Source organism: Alosa sapidissima, chromosome 2 (genome assembly GCF_018492685.1).
Source record: "Alosa sapidissima isolate fAloSap1 chromosome 2, fAloSap1.pri, whole genome shotgun sequence".
In the NCBI taxonomy this organism is placed as follows: domain Eukaryota; kingdom Metazoa; phylum Chordata; class Actinopteri; order Clupeiformes; family Clupeidae; genus Alosa; species Alosa sapidissima.
The window spans coordinates 27,231,396-27,253,155 of record NC_055958.1 but is presented as its reverse complement, the minus strand read 5'-3'; the positions used below and the strand labels follow the sequence as shown (position 1 = coordinate 27,253,155).

Below are 21,760 nucleotides of genomic sequence, written 5' to 3'. Positions count from 1 at the left end.
AGAGGGAGAGAGGGGGCGAGAGAGAGAGAAATATAAACAATGGAGCGACAGTTGTTTCATTACTCCAGCTCATTGGTGGTTTGGGGCTGGCAAAAGCGCACCAAACCATCAGACATGACTGGGAGTATACACACCACTGTTGTGTGTTTCATAAGTGCCTGTCTATGCACACTACCCTCTCTCGCTCTCTCTGTCTGTCTACACACTACTCTCTCTATCACTTTCTCTATGCCTGTCTACCTGTACCTGGCCTGAAGGTCAATGCCTTAAGCTGTTTCCAGAAGCTTCCATATGGTCTTTCCCAAAAATATGAACTCCATCCTTGTTTTTACTAACTCATTAGCAATGTTGTACCCTTACCCAGTAATTATACCCAATTCCCCAAAGTGAATTTCAGGTATTGTTTTTAAATACAGTGATGGTGATTGGCTCCATATTGACAACATACACATACAAAGTAGAGACTGTTGAGTAAAAGACATTCACCTTACACATTTTAATTATGTCATCACCATTCTTCTGTGGTCACACCTATTTTCTCAGGGGAATGAACTAGGCATGTACTTGATAATTGTAAAAAATTGAGTGGAAATTTTATTAGAGCAATGGGAGTAGCTTGCTTCGCCGTATCTGCTAAGTGGTTAAATTATGCAGGTGGCTCTGTAACTTGATATGCAGAGAAGCCATCGTCAGTGTCTATTTGTGTGTGTGCCCCACACACACAAGGGTGGGTGTGCATACACCAACTCTCTCTCTCTCTTTCGCATACACACACACATGCACGCACGCACGCACACACACACACACACACACACACACACAACACACAACACACACACACAAACAAATATTTATATCCCCTGCACTGAATTATTCAGTTCACTGAAGTCAATTAAATATAATGGAGATTCAGTTCACTGGAGTCATTTATCTGCAAATGGAAAATTCAGCACACATAAATGAACTCTCTAAACTGGTCATTTTACCCATGCACTCTGAACAGTGCAGTGAATTGTAAGATCAGTTGAATGAGCCTCTAGACTGCTTTTCCCCTTGCACTGTCCTGGACTCATGTAGCAGGAAAGCCGGAATGTCGGAACACTGGCCTGGAAAGCCCTGCTGGTGTGCATGTCTAATGGATGCAGCGTCTGGGAAAGCTGCCAGACTATTGTTACACTGCCATAGGCTCAATACACATGAACACAGACACACTTAGATATGTGCAGTAACTCACACACAGTAACACACAGACACTCAGAGACAAACACATACATAAAATACACACACACACACACACACACACAAGCACCCATAAAAGAACATTATTATACTCTTCTGTCTTCTTTGCATACCCGTGAGTTTGTTGGGGGGGGGGGGGGGGGGGTATAGACCCTTTCAACAATAAAAACAAAAACAATGCCTGAACGTTCTATTTGGGCCCCAATCTACTTCCTCTGCATTAAGATAACATATGGAATGTTAAAAAGGAAGTCTTGTGGGGCCAACTATGATGCTGATAATGGAACTCTCTTGAAAGGGTCCATATTGACAAACTCTTTATTTACAATAAACTGAATGCATCAGTCACATAAGACCATATTGCACAATTACAATTCTGGACAGTATGACATCTATTAACTTAATGTCAGTGCAGATGTGATCAAAGTGGTCAATGGCTAAATGTCAAGCAACATTGTTGAGCTCTCTAGTCATCACACACACAAAAAAAAAAAACAATACTTAACACACACACACACAGACACTCACTTTATTCCTTGGAAAATGACAAAGTCAAAGTCAAAGTCTGCTTTATTGTCAATTTCTTCACATGTCAAGACATACAAAGAGATCGAAATTACGTTTCCCACTATCCCACGGTGGAGACAAGACATATTTTACCAATTAGGTCCACAGACAAACATAACATTCAAGTAAACAATATAAAAAGTAAATAAGAAGGCACATACAATGAAGAAATAAGAGCAGCAAAATTTGGGTTGAAATTGTGCAATTGTGCATACAGTAGACAGTCAATATAATAGTGCAAAAGTCAGGCCAATAAATAAATGGCTGAGGTAGTTCTGTTTGACCTAAGTATGCAAGTGGCATAGTGGTGCAAGTTATGTAAAAGCAGCAGAAGTGTGTTCAGAAGTGTTTTCAGGACAACAGGACAACAAGTTGCAAAGTGTGCAAGTGTAGAGGTGGAGTAGTGCAAGTGGAGTAGTGCAAGAGTGCCCAAAGGCATAATAATATGTGTAACAACATTTAATACAAGCAATCTGAGAATGGTCTTGCATATTTAATTGAGAACATTTTAAATGTAATTCAAGCATCAAATTAAGAAAGCGCAATTCAGAGCTGTGCCACTTGAGTGTGATTCCCAGACAGGCACACTAATAGAGACAGATGACTGGAGGGCTTCATACCAATGAAAGTAGTCACTATTTTGTAAAACATTCCATTACTGAAGCCTATCTGACATTTTTTTCAGTATCATGGACTAAAGGGGCCCTCACATTGTCTCCCCGGGCCAGAAAAGGAGTTAGTCTAGTGTAGACTAAATGTGAACTTAACCAAAACAGGAATAGATCTAGTACTTGCGTATGTCTACTAGGCTACTGCTAATAACGATAATATTGTTGATGTTGGTCTTCATCCGTATTCGCATGCCCCCGGTGTAGCCTACGTTTCGCCCGACTTTGAATCTGTCATTAATATATTCTCTGCCACACAGACCTGACCTAGAATTGCTACTTAGAATTCGGACGAAACCAAATGACAGACGAAGCGGGGGGTGGAGGAAGGAAATCTTGGCGATGGATACAATCTAACAGGGCCACTTCAATCATCGCGTAGGGGGTGGCGGATTGCCGTTATCAAGCGTTGTTCCAGGTAATGGTGTCATTTTTTTACATAAATATGATATTTTAACGTGGATTTGAAGGATACGGCGACCCACAGCAGGTGAGTGTTTGTATGGTTGAGCAAGGAACGGGGGCATTCGTGGTTGTTGCCCACCTCCAGTTTTCAATGTGCAAGCCCTTCTTCCATGATACCGCTCTTATGTCCCTCTCGCTACCCCTCCTATGTTTCTCGTATACTTTCTCCATGCTCGGTGGATGGAGCAAAGCGATCAAGAGATCTAAATGCTCACTTTAACGGATATGTCGAAGATCCGGTGGAATAAACTACACAGCTGAAATGGCGCTATGATGTGACCATACGGGGGACTGGTGCGAGATAGGCTATCGTGCGCGTTCGGCGAAAATAAATAGCCTCTATACCGTATGTGGGATGACATTTATCTTTGAAAATAATGAAATGCTCCGTTGATTGCAGTAAATTACCAAATGCGTCCTCTTCCATTGTGCATGCTCATATAGACAGGCTTACGAGCATATTTGATCATATCACTCATTTATGCGATAGATTTCGTGTTTTTTTTATTTTATTTTCCCATTGATGCACCGCTGGTTTGGCTAATAGATCAGGCTCACAGCCATGGTAGTATTCGATAGCCTATCCAGTGTGCTTTATCTGAACGTAGAACATGGAGCCTCCGTGTCGTTTTATAAGTGCTCCACGGTGTTAGGTGATTACAACAGTATAATATTGTTTTTCAACGCGTTATCTCCGTTTTGCGAGTCGTACTGAATTGGATCCCGGGTGTGTGGAACACAGGGTTGGTTCTCTAGGCGGACTTTTGTCTGCACAGCCACCGGGCAGGAGAGAAGAGGAAAAGGCTCCCCTCCCCCCAGGTTCCGCGGAACAGGAACAACTTCTTTAGGAAGAAAAAAAAGTTGTTCAAGTTTGGAACGTCTTGGAGCAAGGGGTAGGCTACTTTTTCTGCTCGTTATTGGACGCGAATGAACCGCCGAGATTTACTGGAGAATAGTAGCCTAAGCATTCTGGATTCGAAGTTCTTTGGTGGATCGTACTTTCGAAAACTGTTGTTTTGTGCAACGCTGGATTTAAACAGAAGTTTCCTCGATTGGAAGGCTTCGCTTTGGATAAAAGGAACTCTGGTTGTGTATTAAGTTACCTCTCTTGCGAAAGAGACTCGATGGTAGCCTAGACATAGGCGCCCAATTTGGGTTGGGATGTTGGTGAACTTTTTAATAGCAATGGAGGATCTAAATTTCAGTGTTTGGTCTGAATTGAAAAATCCTATCGCAAGGGGTAAGTAAGGATCTGTTGTAGGCTATAATATTTAAGTTTAGCCTAGCCTACTTACCCTTCCCTATCTTCGCAGACCTATCTCTCTATCTCCTTGCTGGTCTCTCGATGGAACAAATCAGTTTGGGCAATACTGTTCCACTTCGCAGCCATTTAGCATAGTCGAACTTGTAACAAAGTAGCCTAATCAAAACAGTTGGTTAATCTGCAATGTAGGCTATCAGAGAAAGTTTTGAGTGCAAGTGATCTCGGTCACAATTGTTGCATTTGGATAGATCTAAGTCGATTTCAGTGTTCTTTTCTGTACAAATTCTCCCTTTGGTCTCTCTAACAGTTTAAATTATGCTCTTAATTTTTGTATTCATAAACTTGCCTTTAGGTGGATTATTCTGGAATGTTGGAGCACGTGGGTTTCAAACAAACAATACTAAACACGGCGGTACTGTTATCATACATTTGAAACTCGGTGTGTATTTCGCTGAGTTTTGAATAGCCACTTCATGGTGTTACGCTCTTTGGTTTCAGCGACTTTTGTTTGGGTCCCCATTGAAGTCTGCGCAGAGCCGCTCAAGTTTACTACGGGGCCGAGAGAGTGAGAGCCAGATTCGGTTACACTCCCATGTGTGCTCGCGGCTCCAAGGCGGCTGTTGTCACTGCGGGCCAGGGGCCTCTGCAAGGCCCGTACTGACAACCGGCGCCTTGGAGCGGCGACAATGAACGAGTGGCATAAACAGTAGACAAAGAGTAGGCTGGTAGGCCTACCTGAAGGAATGCTGTTGTGCTAAACGTGTTTGAACAGTTTCTTGGTAGTTGTGCAATATTATAGGCTACTCAAACACTATTGATCCGCGAATTTCTGAAGATTCAAGTTCACTTTGTGTCATCTTTATATATATATATATATATATATATATATATATATATATATATATATATATATATAGGTCACGTTAAGAGGAACTTTTACGGATTCCTAGATGGTTGCAGTCCCAGTTTAGTCTATGTTGTATTTTTATTTTACAGCCTATTATCTAGTTTTGCACTGTTGATATGACCTACATCTGCGAAGAACTCAAAACTGAAGGTGTCTGCAAAGATGTGCCACATAATTTAGGAGAGGATGCAGTCAAATGTGTTACATCAGTCTAATTCATTTAGCTAATTGGAAGCAGAGTGTCAGTGCAATTGCATTTCGTAATATCTAAAGGAGACTAAAGGCATATGATATGAGAGGGTATGCGAGACATACTGGTATTGAGAATCGACTCCCTTCCTGCCCTTTCTGTTGGTAGGGCCATACATGATTTCAGTGCAGCCAATATGAAAATCACAATCAGTTGTTAGTGTGCTTTGTTATGGTAGGCCCTATAGTATGGATGTAGGCCTGTCTTTACTTTTCAAATTACCAGTTGCTTATATTGAATGTAACTCTGAATGAAGAGGATAAAACAAACAATATGTTTTATCCCCTCCTCTCTTGTCTTGCTAGTCTCATTCTTTGTGTCAAATCACATTATGGAAATTTTGTTGTAGAGGCAGCCATGTATGTATGCCAAGATCTTCACCTGAGTTGTTGATTTTTGTTTGAGTAGCCTTGTTCAATATAGGAAATGGTGTTTCGGTATAGTCAATATATGTGCAGCAATATACAGCAGCAGCAGCCCATAGAAAAGGCTCATTTTGCTCTCTTTATGGATGCAATGCAGACTCTAGAATTACTCTGGATTGGAGTCAGAGTATATGTGTTTCTGTTCCTTGGGGAAGACTAAAGAGGATTGTTCAAATCTCGCAAAGTAGGCTAGTCTCTGATTTAACAGAAATCTAAGCTTTACAGTAAGTGTGGATGTTGTGAATGTTTGTGTGTGCACCTGTGTGCACTTGGCCTATATGGCCTGCTCCCCTCAGTCCTGTGCACTGCTCTCCTGTGCACCTCTGAATGGTTGTCTGGGTCACACAAGTGCGGTTTACCTTCCTGAACAGGCGTATTTATGTGTCTGGCAGTTATGTGTGCAACACTGAACAACAAATACATTATATAGTTCCCTATGACCTTTTCCTTTAACCTGTTTATTTAACACTAAAGAGTTTTACAGTGCACTTCTTTTGGCCCACTATAATGATGCAAAAATAGCTCCGGTATAAATGTATTGGTTACACACTGCTTGCCTGTGCCTTTAATGCTGCAATATCTCTGATTAATAGATAGTTTTCTGCTTTGGCAGACCACACTGGTCAGGAAGCCACTTTCAGCCCATATTCTCAGGGGCATGTCCATGATGCACAGGTTTGGATGAAGATGTCTATATTGTTTGCCTTGAGCTTTAAAGTGGTGCAATAGTTAGTTTTGATATAGAAATGGTAATAGAACATTTCCAGGTGAAAGTGAAAGCCAATAGAAAGGTATGGAAGATCCGTGCTTACACACACAAAGTAAAAGGATGGCTCATTGTGTGTGTGTTTTATTGGAGTTTACACATCCATTAGCTTGTGAATGCAGCTGGCAGGTGAGGTGTGCTGCTGATATTCTCATTCAAGAGGCAGCACAGGATTGAGAAATATAGGAGATCTCTGATGTCACTGCAATACAACCAAAATGCTGGTTTCATGTACAAATGCCTCTTTTGTGAATTACTTAAGATTTGGATGTAGTGTCTGTTGGTTGTTTGGATATTGCTAGGTTCTTGTAAAGTTTACGTTGTTGCTTTATTCAATGTACTTTTCATTTGATGTGTCTATCAAGTATCAACGCTGCTTCTTCTTACCATGTCAGATGTTTAGCTCCCTATTTGTTCCCCATTAGCTTGGGAGTGCTAGTGAGTTGGCGTGGATTATGTACTACAGTCACACTGTCTAGATGTGCTGATTGACATTTCTATGCCAATGTCAGATAAATGACCTTAACATGTGAGATGCTGTATTGATGATGTGATTCAGATTGTTAACAAGGGTCGAAGAAGTCAATTAAAAAAAAAAGGGTCTACCAATAACACAAGCACACTTGACTCAGTATTTTAATCGGTCTTGGTTGCAGTGTTTTCATTACTCTTTGCCAGTATTTGTCACTGTTTGAAAGTAATGACATATTTTACATTTATTCAATTAGCAGATGTTTTTATCCAAAGCGACTTATGGAAACGGCATAAAATTCAGCTTTGTACAGTTGTTTGTGTCAGTGGGTTTAAGAAACCTGCTCAACACTTTCTCTGTGTTTACCTTTCCTCTCCCCCTCTCTTGCCAGGTTTGTGATTGGATACCTTGACCGGCTCATTCTGGGATTTGTAGTTTTTTTTTTTTTGTTATACCCCCAATCTTTATTGCCCGCCTGTACGTTGGCTTACGTCACAAGTGTGGAGAAAGGTGAACTGTGGTGATCAAGGGGACCGGTTGGCCAATGCCACTGATGAGGAGCAGAACAGACCGCCTTGGAGTTCAGGGGATCATTTGAGGTAAGACCTCAGTAACTGAAAGCGAGCGAGAGCTCACTTTCTTAGTGTCTTTCTGATGTGGTCATACACTGATATCTACATAATGTGTGTGTTAGTCTGTGGCCGTGTGAAGTGTGAGTGCTAGCAGTGTTGTGGAGAGTCACACATGTATGTCTAGTATGTCTTAACAACTATAACTGGCAGTGCACTGCGCAGCTGACTTAATGAATCCTTGTTTCAGCTGACTGCATGTGGGTTATTGCATGCGTTTGGCTGTTTGTCTCTGTGTCTTTGCACAGGCAGCATTTTATACATCACACAACAAAATAAAGACAATGCGAAGGAATGTTGGCTGAACAGACAGTGACGCACAGAAAGAACCAGTCTTTCCCCGGGTGAATGACTCATTCCGTGTGTATACACACACACACACACACACACACACACACACATACATGCACAAGCTTGGACACACAAACTCTATCTCTCCCTGATAACATTCCAGTTTACTGACACTTTGTAGACAGAGAGAAGTTCTGTTCAGCCGACTGTGCAGCATGTTTTACAGTGCCTCAAAGGCCCCCAGTGTGGTCTCTGTTTCTCACGCACATAGTGAAGGCGACACTCAACTCATTTCCTGAAGAATGACCGTCTTTCTTAGAGGCACTAAAGTTTTGCTTAAAGTAATGATCCTGTGTGGGTTTTTTTGTGTAAAAATGTAATTTCCTTCCTGCAGTATCTGTGACTCTTGGTCAGTTACTATGGAGTTCATTTTTGGTACTTCCAAAAAAAAGACCCAAAAATACAGTAGAGAAGCAGCATAAACTGTCATGAATTCTGAAGCAAAATATTTTTTGTGTCAATGATTTTAGATGCCTTTGGAGGGAAATGGCGGTAAAACCATTCTGTAGTGGTAGAAAGGTTTATTGTGGCACAACAAATGGCTTGACTGCCTAGTAGAGTCTTGAGAGGGAAGTAAGCTTATACATTACTAGTGGAATGGCATAAGTGTTTTCAGGACAAGAACGGTGAATTAGCCATTGATGCTAAGAGGCTTAGAGGCACTAAAGTTTTTGCTTATAGTGATGATCCTGTGTGGGTTGTTTTTGTGTAAAAGTGTAATTCCCTCCTGCAGTGGTCTGTGGTCAGTGACTGTTGGTCAGTATATGTGACTAACTACAGTATGTGGAATATGTGCATTAAATGAAGTTGACAAATTAGAGGCTACTTATGGCATAATGGAATACTTTTATTTTAATGGATGTCTGTTTTTGCAGATCATCTGCTTTTAAATGCTTTTAAGTATTTTGAATACTTTGCTTTCTCTGCTTTTTAAAATACAGAAACATTAATGTAGTTGACAGTGTATGTCACAGATTCTGTAGACAGACGGTGCTTTAAAAATAGGAAACAATCATGTGTTGTAAAGGAATTTGGTACTTGGTGAAGCTGTTTCCACAGTCAAAGTCATGAATGGAACATTTTAAGAGCAAGAAGTTGCGTAAAAGCTGCATTGCTACAATTTGTGAGTTGCATACAAAATCTGAACTTGTAACTGGCATAATACCAGTATTACTTTTTTCTAAGGAATAATATTTAGGTATTTTTCAAGAACTTACTTTTTAAGGGCTGAAGTATAATAGTTTTGCTGTTGCGGACACTTTTTTCAGAACAGAAGTTCAATAACTCAATCACAGTGTTTGAGATAATATCTCGATATGCTGTGTAAATCTACAGCAAATACTGTTTTATAAAAAAAAAATAAAAAAAAATATATATATTATATTATATTATATTATATAAAGTCTGTAGTTTCAACTGGCCCTTTAGAATGGTTTGCTGTGATTCACTGAAGCATGAACTAAACGAAACTCTTATCTTATCAGCTAACGTCCAGTAGATTTATTCACAGCGAGCAAACATACTAATGAAAATGTCTGTCTAAGTTGCTTTGGTCTGCTAAATGAATAAACTGTGCAACTGCATTTTGTTTTCTGTTGACCCTTCAGAACCTGCATGCACATGCGCAGTCCGTGACCACAAGTCTGACACAACATTGTGCGGCTATGTGGACTGTCTTGGCAGATCTTCCTAGTGACAAAATTTGTCATGTTCACTTGTGTGCACAGACCTAAACATAACAGTGTTTGCGGGAGCATATTCAAGAATGAAGTGGTTAGCTCCTTACCTTTGGTACAATACTGCTCATCGGGGCTTATACATTTAAGGTTAAGGGCTGAGTTGACCATCGTGTTCATTCTTTGTCTGTGATGCAAACACTTTGTTTAGAGGAACTTTAATGTCAGGCCCCTCGGAAATGATTACAAACTCTTGAGTCAGGTTCTCGAGAACAGATTAAGTGGCATGTCGTCTTGTGTGGCTGTGGTGGTGAGGTTGGTGATGCTTTCATCTTAACAAAAGTGTCTCACTTGGATTCTCATGAATAACTTCACTGAAGTATTGTTTATTGATCAGATGAGATGTTCATCGCAACTATTGTATAGGAACATCTCATATTGTTGATCTTTAGTCTGCTGTTCTCTAACTGCATACCTTTCGCCCGGCGTTGACTTATTTGGGGTGAGTTTGTTACTGCTCTGTGTGGATTGATTCAAGACTGAACATATCACTGTGCAAATGTTCAACTTCTCTTCAACTCTAACCCGTTTGTATTACTGTCAGTAGTTATTGCAGTCATAGATAGATAGATAGATAGATAGATAGATAGATAGATAGATACTTTATTGATCCCCAGGGGAAATTCAAGGTCTCAGTAGCATACAGACATCACACACAACATGCACTTACAGCAGAAATGTTAAATATAAGTATAAACATATAACTCCACTGTACAATAGAGACCGTAGAAGATAAAGAAAACTAACAAAACTAAATACTAAATATACTATATAAATTAAATAAAAAAAATCCACAGTGTGCTTTAGGGTGATCAAGCATGAGACGCTTGCAGTGACAGGGCCGGGACTGGCCTGTAGTTCTGTGTGCATGGTGAGGTGCTCAAGAGAGTGAGTGTCATGGTGAAGGGGCAAAAAGTAGTCCAACAGTAGTCCTGTAGTTCTGTGTGCATGGTAAGGTGCTCAAGATGGTGAGTGTCATGGTGAAGGTGCAAAAAGTAGTCCAACAGTACAAGAATAAGGTCTAGAGACCAGCATACATAATATGGACAAATAAGAGAGTAAAGTATAATGTAGACAAGGTAATATAAAAAACTGTCAGTGCAAGAATAGGTTGAGGTAATAATTTTAACCTTATGGTAACCTTTGGTTAGCTCTACATCCCTCAACAAGTGTTGTTTTTTTTTTTTATTTTTTTTTTTTAACTTCTTTCCAGTCAGTGATCGTCCCCTGTATTTATCTGTAATGAAGGAATGGGCGGTTTGTAGGCTATCCACATCTTTTCAAAGTGGGGTCCTGTTTTGATTTTTTTTTTATTATTTGTTGCTGCTTTGACGGTGACTTGGAATACTAACGATAGCTGTCTTTGGCACTCTGAAAGCAATTAAGAAAATGGACGCTCTAAGGGGGGATAAAAAAATCTCGTGGGCCTGCTAACTTCTAAGGAGATGGGCATCCCTGCCTGCCAATTATTTTGCGTTAGCAGTGCCCATTCAGAGGTATGGGTATGCTGCTATGGGTGCTATGTTTGTGAAAAATGCTAATATTGCGCACAGCGTGTCTTTTAAGAGTTACTATTCAGATTGTGATCTCCAGGGTTGGCATAATGCCAGTATTACTTTTTTCTAAGGAATAATATTTAGGCTGGTATTTCTGCAGCAGTGTGTTAAAAAAGAGACATATTTGGTCTGAATAATGGGTCATTGTGTAGCACAAGGAGCACAAAACTGTAATGGAATGCAATCAAATGTGTGATGCCCTGAGGGCATCGAATAGCTCTACAAAGCTTTATTCATGATCCTTTTGTTGATGGAGTCTTAAGTAATATTGAGTAAAGGTTGTTGTAAAAGCGTGACACCCAAGCTGCCAAGTCTAGAGGTGCAATGTATTAATTTATCATTGAGCTCACAATCCGTGAGTACTATAAGAGCTTCAGTTCTGATCACTGACTGCATGCATATAAACTAGTTGTGAAACCAAACAAGCAATATTTGAAAGTGAGAAGGTAGCTACCCTTTTGAATTATATTGTATTTGGAGATTGTTTAGTAAGGGATATTGGTGGCCATGGCTACCATTCCAAGCACAGTCACATTTAAGTGATTTTAATTTGACATAGATACCTGGAGGTATAGCTGGTCTAATAGGCATGAGGAATCCATTAAATGCATACAGATTGGCAGTGAGTATGGGGAACATTCAGTGATGTGGTTGAAGGCTGGTACATGCTGTAGTGGGTTGGTATGACAGGCAGCTGATGTAATAATTTGTGGGACAACATTAATAGCAGCTTGGTACCTTGTTCTTTAGATGGACGTGATTAATTTATTTGTCATGAGGCGCTCTGTGGTAAATTGAAATTATAGGAATGTTTCTGTGAAGGTCACCTTTGTGAGACATTTGGCATTTCATAGTTGCAATCAGACATCTTTCTGACACCCAACAGGGTTGTCTCAGGAATATAATATGAATGTCAAAGCATTATCCTAATGTTGTGTTCACATTGTTGTATCAGAGAACTAGATATCCATTGAATAATCATATGTTGGTATTTGAGATACATTATTCATTTAATCATTATGTGCTTTTGGGTACCCTGATGTCTTTTGAATACTACTAAGTTCAGATATAATACTGAAGACATGAGTTGTTACTGAGCACAGGAAGCTAATGAGGCTTATGTGATGGCATTGTGCTTGCTTTTTAGCGTGGGTGAACCCAGACGAACCTGTTATCAAATTTGAATTTGCAGGTCCGTCTGGAAAGTATCCCACTGACGTCCATTTCTAAACATCCAGGGAAGTAACCAGCAGTGAAATTAAACTTAAATTGGTGCATTAAACTTATCAAGTAGTTTCTGAAGTGCAGCAAACACATCTTTCTTGTAAATGAATAAACAAATTCAGTTGTTTAATCAATTCCAAAGAAATACTACGTTGCTGGGTTTTTGGTGATTTGGAAACGGACGTCAATGAGCTCCTTTCCAGGGTTCCAGCGGATCCTTAAAAAGTCTTGAATAACTTTCGGTTTTTAAGGCCTTAAAAAGTCTTAAATTGTGTGGGATGTCTTGAATTTTCGAAAGGGAGGTATTCAATTTGCGTATGGGACCGCCATCAAGTGAGCGAGTGCAAGAGAGCGAGTGAAATGTTTCCATCCGGTTTCGTGTATTTAGCCTACAACGCAATTGCATTGACTATACGGCTACGGGAGGAAGTGTAGTGATTGCAGAGTGAAGATGTTTTTCACGGGTGTTGTTAAAGGTGTGAAAACGGAAGAGTTGGTAAGCCAGTTAGCGATAGGGTGGCCATACGTTCGAATTTAGGCCGGACATATGGCTTTTAAAAGCCCTGTTCGACGCTCATTTGTCCTCCTTTTTGAAGTTGCGCTGGGCATCTAGAATCTTTGCTCAGACGCAGCATTGTTTCACAAACTATGGACGCGAAGACTGCTGGTCAAATTATGCGCAGTGCTTCTGTCATATATGTTTTTGATATGTTTGCATCTTTCCAGCGGTTGTTGCTGGCATAGCCTAGAGAAGAAAATATCTGTAAGTTATAATACCTGTAATATCTGTCAGCAGCTTGCTTGCCAGCGTTTCCCAGTAGGTCTACTTCGCAAAAGTTGTGAAATGTAACCGCATATTTTTTGAATGTCGGGACTGGCTACATAAAAAAAAAAAAAAAAAAAAAAAAAAAAACATGCGTCCATAATACGTGCGTGCTTAAGATGAAACCAGCAGCTTTCAGTAGGATAATGCCAGGAGGATCGGTCTCTTAATTAATTTAAAACAAGTCAATGGTTTTACAATGTTTCAGTCAAGCTTTGATTGGTTTAGATAAACTGGTATGCAAAATGTAAAGCAGTGGATTAACTTTAATTTGCTGTGCTGCATATGGGACAATAGATGTACATAGTAAATTATATAAAGTAGACCTATTAAAATATTTAAATAGCTTAGTCTAACTTTGAAAAAAAAGCCAGTAAGCACAACCAAATATGTACAGCCAACTTCAAAAGCAAGCAGCCCAGACCCTAAAATTGGGCATTCATAGCTGTAAAGGTAATTCACACACAATTATTTTTCTTTCGCCAAAATATATTTGGTAACTTCTGTAGACATCCTAAATGGGGTAGGGGTTAAAATTAGTAGAAAAAAAAATATTGCATAAAACAGTTTTAAGTTGTCGTATGTATCTTTTTGCCGTGGTATAGTCTTCATTTTTCCATTTAGATGTCTTGAAAAGGTCTTAAAAGTCTTTACATTTGCACTTGGAAAATGTGCAGATACCCTGCTTTCCAGACTGATCTGCAGAGCAAATTCAAATTTGCTAATAGGTTAGTGTGGGTTCATGCAGGTTATTTGCTATTGTTTTCCTCTTTCAGTTTAGACCAAACTTGTGCATTCCTGACATTGTATGTAGATGCCTATCAATGAGTGTACCTGCACTGCCAGTTCTAGTGTTGTACCAATAGCACTGTGGCTCTTGCGAACGGCAAGATGCCTCTGGGAGAAGGCCTGTGGAGATTTGCTCAAGTTAAACTAGGCCTGGTGTCCTGGGAGCTGCCAGGGTGCACCAGTAGATGAATTTTATTAACATTTTATCTGTAAAGCACGTAGGCCTGGATCACAGCAAGGTATTCTAACATTGAAGTTTATTTTATTATTTCCCACAAGTGTCTGTGTTCTGTGATGAATTAATACACATGTATGATTCCAAAACTGCTCTCTTTCTATTCTCTCCTGCACCAGAACACAGTCAGTTCGGTCACTGAAAATTATGAGAATGTTGTGGTTGTTATAGTTATGGTGGCTTATGCTTCAAAGAAATCCTGCTCGGGGTCTATGGGCTGACTCTTGGCATGGCAGTGTGGTGGTGGTGGTGTTTGGTGTGGCAGGAAAGCAGGTCCTGTTGGCATTAGGTGCCCCCGCTGCCTGCTGTGGCATCCTCTCGCTTACGCCACTGTCCAGATGACCTGGCGGCGACCCCCAGTGACATCCCACAGTGCGCTGGGCCATCTGCCTGTGGCACAGATGTAAGGGAATTGGGTTAAATGGGCGCTGCTAATCTGGCACTGCTCGATCCCCGTCTCCCTCCCTCTCTCTCGCTCTCTCTCAGAGCTCCCTTTTCTTCTCTCGCCATTGGTGTAAATCTTCTAAAGTCCTCCCTTTTTACTCTATCCATATTTTTGCGTGCTCTATGTCTTTCCCCTGTCTTATAGACCCTTTCAAGAGTTCCATTATCCGCATCATAGTTGGCCCCACAAGACTTCCTTTTGAACATTCCATATGTTGTTAATGCAGAGGAAGTAGATTGGGGCCCAAATAGAACGTTCAAGCATTGTTTTTGTTTTGATTGTTAAAAGGGTCTATAGTCATTTTCCAGCCAGCCAGCCAGTTGGAGGTGAGCATTCACTCTTTTTGATCTCTTTGTCTGTATTTCCTCACTATCTGTCAGGCGTTTGAAAAATCCATCTTGTCTCCTGTTGCTTCCGTTGTGAAAGGCACAGATTCATGAATTGTCCTTAGCTGATCCCACTTCAAGCTAAACGTCAGAGAGACAAAATGTCAGATTTTGCTCACTGCTTTTGGTGTTCACGTTCATGCTCCCATCTATCCCCAGTAGGGGATGTCTGTGTTGGAGACTCGTGTGTTTTCTGAATGGCTGCCTGTCTCTCCTCTCCTCTCCTGCCGACACGTTGAGTCTGTAAAAGCTGGCGGGTCAGTCCGTCTCGCACCCTTCTGAGCGCAGGAGCCAAACCAGAGACGCTGGGAAACGCTCTCCATGTTTCCTCACACACTCTACCAACTGGCAGACACGTCTGCCCCTCACCCCCCTCCTCGTCCAGCCCCCCTCACCAGCCTACTTACCCCCCCTCTCTTTCCCCTCTCTCCTTCATCTCTCTCTCTCCCTCATCCCTGCCCCCCCCTTATTCCTTTCTCCTGTCTCCCCTCCTGGGTCTTCCTGATCTGCTTGTTTGATGACAGTAGGGTTAACCCCATCCTGGATTGACGTGTTTGTTTGTGTATATATATGGGATATGTGTTTGAGACTGAATGAATATATTTGCGTGTGTGAGGGTAAGTGAGTGAAACTGTGTGTGTGTGTGTGTAAGTGTGAGGCAGAGAAAGGGCGAGAGGACTGCGTTTGGTGCTTGTTTTCTGAAGCATCACTGTGGTGCCTAGGCCAGTGTGTTACCGTGCCAACGTCCCTCCCCCACTTCCACCCCCACCCGCTGGCTGTGTCAGCGCTGGCTGCCATGCAAGGCTCTTTCTCACTCTCTCTCTCACACACACACACACACACACACACACACACACACACACACTCTTTGCTCTGTGCCAGGCCATTTAAACGGGCCGTGTCATTCCAGTGGAATGTTCAGCACACAGCCAATTCAGGGTAACATCGGGACAGACTGCTTATGTGCTCTTCATGGTTGTGTGTGTGTGTGTGTGTGTGTTTGCTTGCGATTCTTGCGAAGACATCTTGCTGTGTGTTGCATGATCTCACACACACCCCGTGTGATGTGATGTGTGGTGGCTCCACGAGATTAAAATCAAAGCTTGACACGACTCCTCCCTCGCCAGACGTGACTGCCTCATCCAGCCCCTCCCTTTCATCTCATCACATCTTTCTCTCTTCCTCTCTCTCTCCCTCCCTCTCTCCCTCTTCTCTTTGATGCGTATGCTGAGGTGTTCAACTGCCAGCGTGTCTGACGGAAATGAAGTTGTCTTCTCCTGGAGAGACAGGTGTGTGTGTGTGTGTGTGTGTGTGGGGAAACCCATCCCTCCTGTACTCCACTCTTGGTTGATTGACAGTTGCATTGGATGGACGCTACCTCGATGTCAATCCTACTTCAGGTGTTGAGAAGCTGGCACGCCGGATGTGTCGAGGTTCATGTTTTCTTTAGGCGTGCCTGTTTGACTGTGGTTCCCATTTGCATAAATATGTGGTTCTACTTATTTACATTCACCTGCAGTCATTCTGAAGGCATTTTTATAAAGAACTGCTCACAGGCCAGTGAATGCATTCATTTGTCCCCACATACTTACGCGGGGAGTGAAACCTTTTCCTCTCAACAGGCATGGATTGTTGGCCAAGAGGCTACTCAGTGGTTGAAAAGTGTTCCTTACCGTAAAGAGTTGGCCGAGGACCCTGCCATGGGTTCTGAAGAGAACCTGTCATGAGCGGCTTCATAGTCCTGTTAGCATGTACAGTTTGACCCACTAAATCCAAACTGGACTGACCTCCTCAACCAGAGCTGTAGAGCTGTGTGCCAAATTGCATTGTAGTCCCTGCTGGACTAGTGCCTTATGCTAAAACATGGCTGTGGGCCCTCCACTGACTGTGCGCTGAGCCTGGGTGCTTGGAGTTGGCTACTCCACTCTATGAGCCACATCTGCTGGCTTCATCAACAGCAGTTGGGCGGTGGTAGTGGAGTGGCTAAGGAGCTGGGCTAGCATGTAGCCCAAAAAGTTGTGGGTTCGGTGAGATTTCACAAGTAATTTATCTTATTGTGAGTCCTGCATCCTAGCTGTCTGTCAGCGGTTGGTTGCGGCTGATGGTGATCGGGGTGTGTTCGGCGTGAGGGGAAAGTATGGATCCCCGGTCTGGGAGGTGTTGCATGGTGGGAGTGTGCAGGTGGTGAGGTGAGGCTAGCTGGGGTTTGGCTCTGGGAGGTGTTGCATGGTGGGAGTGTGCAGGTGGTGAGGTGAGGCTAGCTGGGGTTTGGCTCTGGGAGGTGTTGCATGGTGGGAGTGTGCAGGTGGTGAGGTGAGGCTAGCTGGGGTTTGGCTCTGGGAGGTGTTGCATGGTGGGAGTGTGCAGGTAGTGAGGTGAGGCTAGCTGGGGTTTGGCTGTGGCCTGCTGTTGTGAACAAGACCGTTAGCCACACAGCTCATAATGAGGTGCCTCTCTAGCAAGCCTGCAGGTACATGGACATCATTAACTTGGATGATTGACTGCGTGTGTGTGTGTGTGCGCAAGCGCGCATCAGAGTGTGTTTGAGAACAGTGCGGTAGGCAAACTTGTGTTCATTATAGAAAAGTTTTAGTCCCTAGTGGCTGTTCTTGAATAGGGAAAAAAATAGACTTTTTTTTTTTGAGGCCCAAAGCCTTCGTCAGCATCTCTGAAGGCTAGAGAAGTTTTTAGGAGCGGCTTGATGAGCTGTGTTCAGGAACTGTCTGCATCGCCCCATCCCTCCCCACGCACGCACGCACGCACACACCAACCTACCTCTCCCCAGAGGGCTACACACTCATTAAACTCCTTTAATTACTTTATTGATTTGAGATCATCAAAATATATGAAAACCACACACACACAGACACTTTCCAAGAGATGGCGTGGGACTGGCTGTGTCAATTATACCAACCCAATTATGGGATGATTAACTTGCTTGTAACTCTTGAATTAAAATCGGATGTGGTTGGCATGGAATGCCAGACGCTGCCTGAGGCTTAATGAAGACAGGTCAGAAGGTGACGCAAAGGAGGCACGTTCTCATCTGAATAACTCGCATAGCTGTATTATGTATGGCTGATGAGTGGGTTTTGGCTAGTGAGAGTTGCATTGAGTCATAGCAGATGTTCATGACGCCATTCCTCACACTCATTGCACACACAAAGAGGAGGGAGAATCCAGCGTTGTTGGTGTGGAGTACTCCATAGTAGTGGCTGGTGTGGTGATGGAATTTGTTTGTCTTATCAGTGATTTGTATATGCTTTTGTCACACGGTCACCATTTTGAATATTTTCTGTACGAAAGAGAGGCTGAGGTGAGGGAGAGCTCCGAAAGTTGCTGTGAGTGAAGTAATGGCTTAGTGCTGTGTGTACCAGACTGCAGTTCTTACCAATGACGGAACCAGAAACTCGTTTCATCGTTTCCCAAGAGACATAAATATCCATCAGCAGTGGATTGCCAAAATAAGGAGTAGGGGACCCATTCAAAGTGGGCAGTTGAAGAGGAGGGGGGAGGGGTCATCTTGTATGGGACCTGCCTGACTTGGTTCATCTATAGCAGTGTGGTTCTCTGTTTGCTTGTGAAGTGTGTGTGTGTGTGTGTGTGTGTGTGTGTGTGGAGGGGAATTCTGAAATCAAAATGGAAATGAACGCATTGATTTGCTGCTACCGTGCAAATAAAACTGGAAGTAGCAGAATGTGTTGACAAACACGACTGAAAAACGGCATCCACCGCTAAAACAAAGAGAGCAGCTTCTTAGTAGAAATCATGGGGAAATTAGAGCGCTGACCTTAATGATCCACACAGACACCCCCGCCACACACACACACACACACAGTGTATGGCCCCCTGGTGTTGTGTGCCAGACGGTAAGCAGATTACAACTGAGCACACAGAGTAGCATGGAAAGAAATAGAATTTACTGTGCTGCTCCCCATGTCTCCAGTGTGTGTGTGTGTGTGTGTGTGTGTGAGTGTGTATGAGTGAGAGAGACAGACTAATATCTATGCTGTCTGTCTCTTTTGCAGGCTTTGGGTCCTCTGCCATCGTCCTTATCCTACACACAGACAGACAGACATGGCCACAGCAATATCCCGGTGACACATGAAGATGGTGAGTCAATACACACACACACACACACACACACACACACACACACACACACACACACAAATATGCTGTCCTTTTTGTTAACTCTCTGAGGCCAAATGTGGCCACACACACAAACGCTCCACACAAGCAGAGTGAGATGGGCTGTGGAGTTTATTTTGCACACAGGCAAAGCTTGTCCCATCAGCTGCAGTTCTAACCAATCAATTATTTCCACAGCATTTCCACTGTACAAACTGCCATTATATTGCCCTCCTTTAAGGACATTCAGAGTTTGAAGACCCCACACACACACACACACACAGGACTGTGTCATGGAAAGACAGCTCTGGCAGAGAAGTATATGTGAGAGGAATGTGGAATGGTTGAAAAGTTCACAGTAAATATTTGAAATGGCTGGCATTCAGGAGTAGTGTGTGTGTGTGTGTGTGTGTGTGTGTCTCAAAATGAGCCAAACAGCGTCACCGAGTTAAATTTAGTCCGTAATCAGTGGCGTACACACGTCACCGACTCCATTTCCAAGTTGTGTCCACAAATGCCACCCTCTCCAGTATCTAATTTACTCCTAATTTTCTTTCTCTAGGTCTCGTTCCCTCCCACTCTGACATGAACATAAACACTAACATAGCTTATGTTTACATCAGGTATTGTTTTTAGTGAAGACCTTATGTAATGCAAGTGTGCAAGTTAAACTAAAAATGAGAAAAAAGTGAAAACTTTTTTTTTTTATTATTATTATCAAATACAAATATGAACCCTCATTAGAGCTGCCAATGGTGCTCAGGTGCAAGTTATGGCTTAGTCATGAATAGTCACGAGCCAGAAAAATGATCAGTCATTACATGTTCCACTGAACTAGCCGTCACAATGACACTCCAGGCAATGGGCTGGAGTAACACAGGACTGAAAAGTGGCAATGGCTGTACAAAGACAAACAAAGACCCAAACGGTCTTGAACCAGTCCGGATAACTGAAAGTCTGTCATTTCTGCAGTCCCTGAAGTACCTCTGCCATCACTGTGTTTGAGCCAATGTCCTAGAGGCACACAGACTCAAGGATAAAGTGAGGCAGACAAACCTACAGGACAGAAGCAAGATGAAAAACATGGAACACTGCATTTGGACTACTATTGTGATGTACTGTTCCCCCTTTAAAAGGGATCGAAAATGACAGTGTTTCCATTTCCACTAAGCACTACATTAACTGGGTTCACTAAATAGTTTTCTGTCTGTGGTTGAAGAGGCGCTATATATTGAAATTACTCGACATGTTTCTTATTCTTGGCCCTTAATGGAGCGACTTTGACGCCAGAGAGAGCGAGAGAGACAGACAGACTTAACTGAGTCACAGCTGCATTTCTAATGGGATTTGCATAAATGTGTTTGCTCTGTCAGTCAGCAGTCAGATTTCATAATTATGTGGATTTTTTTTTTCTGTGTAAATAAACAGATTTCGATGTATCAGTGTACATAAGAGAGTAGGTAGTGTTTATTGTATGTGAATTACATTCAAGCTTACAGATACAGGGAGTCGTGCTAAGGATATGGTGTATTACGTGGACTGTAGAATAGATGCGTAAGCAGGTTTGTCCATGATGGGGAAGTGGTTTCGATGTGTGGGATTGATTAACTCTGCCAATTAGTAGTTTTTTGTTTTGTGGTTCTCCAATAGTGTTTTTTTTTTTTTTTTTTTTTTTTTTTTTTTTTTTTGTGGTCACGTGGCTTCTCTTTAGTGAGCGTGCTGGTGTATAAAATTAGTGGGGCACAGAGGAGGCGTGGGGACTGAGATGGTGAGGTGGGTGGGGTTTTGGAGCAATTGTAAACACACGGAAACACCAGGGTAAACATGGGCGCTTGTGGGTTGGCATCATTGGCATTTTCCTGGCGATGCTTGGGGCTAGTGATAGCTCAATATTACCTCAGAGGGCTGGTTGGTGGAATGATCTGTGTTTTTTGGTAAGGGAGGGGGGACTGGCATACCGTTGTAAAGTGTTGGCATGCTGGTACTACTCGTCATAGGCAGGAACTACTCATTGATTATTAAATGCCATGTTCAATGCGGAAAAAACACTGTACTAACATTTGCACTTGATAGGACATTGATTATGTATGAACCAGTGAACAAATACTCTTTATTTGTTCTCTGAAAGCTGAAGGTGATGGAGTTCTATTGCTGAGAACCAAGGTTCTTCACAGGTTTTAAGTATTCACTGAGCCAGAGTTCTTTGTAAAATTCAGTGGTATTCTCTACATCTAATATTACGGTTCCAATACTCAGTGTGGGTACATATTTTGTCACTTCCGTACATGTCTTAATTGGGAGGCCCATGGGGCATTGTAAAATGAGATTGCTTTTCCTCCAAAGTGTATGTAACCCTCATCAAATGGTTTTCCAGTGTATCTGTTGGTTGCGTCCTTGATTATCCTTGTAAAGAGGAGGAAATGATGGTGCAA

At 42.2% G+C, this 21,760-nt stretch overlaps 1 protein-coding gene across 7 annotated transcripts in view; it reads left to right on the top strand.

Annotated features, from left to right (window-relative positions):
* Positions 1 to 2,766: 2,766 nt before the first annotated feature.
* LOC121689366 (B-cell CLL/lymphoma 9 protein-like) overlaps positions 2,767 to 21,760 on the top strand; it is a 31,881-nt gene continuing 12,887 nt past the window's right edge. Inside the window, exons 1-3 of one of the 7 annotated variants that reach the window (XM_042069111.1) lie at positions 2,767 to 2,892; positions 7,415 to 7,622; positions 19,226 to 19,310. The gene's annotated coding sequence lies outside the window, so the exon portion shown is untranslated. Of the gene's footprint in view, positions 2,965 to 3,107; positions 3,286 to 3,332; positions 4,180 to 7,414; positions 7,623 to 16,383; positions 16,487 to 19,225; positions 19,311 to 21,760 lie in introns of those variants that run through there. The other 6 variants (XM_042069137.1, XM_042069128.1, XM_042069155.1 and 3 more) reach the window with 6 other exon arrangements.